This window comes from Dipodomys merriami, unplaced genomic scaffold (genome assembly GCF_024711535.1).
Source record: "Dipodomys merriami isolate MVZ:Mamm:240054 unplaced genomic scaffold, mDipMer1.0.p SCAF_708, whole genome shotgun sequence".
Classification (NCBI taxonomy): domain Eukaryota; kingdom Metazoa; phylum Chordata; class Mammalia; order Rodentia; family Heteromyidae; genus Dipodomys; species Dipodomys merriami.
In genome coordinates, this window is record NW_027206300.1 from 448,093 (window position 1) to 450,617 (window position 2,525).

At 33.0% G+C, this 2,525-nt stretch overlaps 1 pseudogene; it reads right to left on the reverse strand.

Annotated features, from left to right (window-relative positions):
- Nucleotides 1-2,168: 2,168 nt before the first annotated feature.
- LOC138817933 (U6 spliceosomal RNA) lies at nucleotides 2,169-2,268 on the reverse strand (annotated as a pseudogene).
- Between the last annotated feature and the right edge of the window lie 257 nt (nucleotides 2,269-2,525).

The following is a 2,525-nucleotide window of genomic DNA, read 5'->3' on the forward strand; positions in this document are numbered from 1 at the left end:
GAATGAACTTGTGACTTTAAATGAGCATCATTATTCCACAATACTGTGAATTTCCGGAAATTAAGTAATCACTTAATCACGATCAAAAAAAAAAAAAAAAAAAAAAAAAGATTATAACTTTGTTGCTTTGTATGTCCCTCCCCCATAGGATAACCCCTGCTTTCACTGTTTTTGATGTTGGTATAATTTGTGGATGGGGAGGGGAAACACAAGTCATTTAAATAAGGATACAAGTGGACCCGTTGCCAAAATGATAAGTACATGTTGTCACGTCGAAAATGAACTTTACAACTTTGGTGCGGAGGGGGGAGGATTCGGTGGGGGTCTAGGTGAGGCTGGGAAGGGATGGGAAAGGTAAACAAAGGAGGAGGCTAAAATGCTTGATAAGAAATGTACTCACTATCTTGCCCATGTAATTTTAACCCCTCTGTACAGTATTTTCACAATAAAAAAATAAAAAACAAAAAACAAAACAAAAAAACAAGGTATTTAAGTAGTCAAGCAAAGGACTTCTATTTTACTACTGCATTATACATTTTTTTCTAATGTTGAGTACCAATAAATAATGGATGTATTAGAAATCTCTTAAAGCTCATATATAGAATAGTGACTTCTCTTACACTATATCATTGTATTTCTCAAATCATATTACGTAGTTTCCTATTTTCTCATTCCTAGAATAATCTGCACATGAAGACATCACTGGTCCTAATTTTCAGTCTGTGCATTTGAATACAAAGGAAAGTCTTTCCTCTGCTCTCTATCAATTACCTACTCTCCAGTTAGAATAATTTAAAATAGTAAAAATCAAAAAAGAGAAAATAAATCATGGTGAAAAAACATGTAGGAAATTCACCAGATTTTTCTGACCAGTTCAACCAATGTGAACTATTGGGGAAATACATGGACACCTCATTCCCACTGGTACTCGAAGTCTCTGGTTAGGCAATTCTGATGAAGACAATCAACTAGATGAAAACGTGAGGAATGGTATCAATTGCAAGAAAATAATGGAGAAGAATGCAAGCAAATTTCTTCTTTGGGCTTACTGCAGTGCGGAGATTCCTTTTCAAAAAGGCCTCTCATATGAATACCAGGGATGAGGATAAGTATACTCCTCTTCATCGGGAAGCCTAGAGTGGACATGTAGACATTGTCCATGAGTTGGCAGCTCAAGGCAGATATTCATGCAATAACTGTGAATGGCTTGGCACCCCTGCATAGTACTTTTATGTGGATTAATACCAGAATGGATTTTTTCTTACTTCATCATGATGCAGATACCAATCCCCAAACTAAAGGCCTCTTGATCCCCTTGCATCTTGCTGCTGGGAACAGAAATAGCAAAGATATGCTGTATCTTCTTCTGTTGAACCATTTTTTCAAACCGGGTCTGAAGAATAACTTGGAAGAAACTGCATTTGATATTGGCAAAAGGATAAGTATGTATCACTACCTCTTTGAAGTTGTGGAAGGCTGTACAAATTATTCTCCTACGTAGTAATGGTTTGGTTAAGTTTCTTAAATTTCAAAAGTGCCATTCCATCCTTTGTGTCCCTACAAATATTTTCAGAATAAAAAGCAACAGCAATATCTTAATTTAAAAATTCATGGATTCCATGGTATTCTTCCATGTGAATTGCCTCACTTTGATGTCAAAATGTATTCAAGAGTTGTTTGTATGCATCTATAATGATTTCTGAAGAGTTTGTGGTTTTTTTTTTTTAATTTTAACTTATCTGTTGAAATGAATAGTATAGAAACTAAAGTTATTCCTGGTGCTTGTCTGAAAAAAAGTATATCTAGGTTTGTATAAAGTCCATAATCTATTTCATTATTTTCTAGATATAATACTTTGAAGTCTACATTTTTTATAATATATAGGTTCATTAATAAATGTGTCCTTTCTGATTACATTCCATATAGAAAAAGTTAAGATTCCTTTTTTCCTAGGTCCTTACAGGATTTTATTTCTTTGGAATAAGATGATAATGTTATCTAATTTCAAGTTTTGTAAAGGTTATGCTATGTAAGGGCCTTTCTAAAGTGAAGATTTAATACACTGATGTCAAACTAACCTTTAATTCTATGAATTACATGTATTGTTACACTTGTATTTTTGTAATAAACTTTTTCATAACTTTTTTATTTCTTGCATTTGAAGAATGAAAAATATGGAATATTTCACGAATTTTTGTATCATCCTTCTGCAAGTGCCATGCTAATCTCTGTATTTTTGTCACTTGGGTAGACCTGCTGCTGAAGCATGTAGTATCCTTTAAATTTAAGTAGTTAATGATGCAACCTTTATACAGGCATATATCCTTGGTTGCCTATTTGTAAAAAGGAATCCTTATTGTTCCTAAAATGTTATTGATCTTATTTCTCTAAATTTCTGTGTATAGTGGCAAAAACTTATATTGTTTGGTTGATTGCTCACATTTGCAATTTTTGTCAATGACTATTTTGTCGTTTTCATTTTTAATTTGATCACATTTTGAAGCCTTTATAGCTAAGTCCAAAGG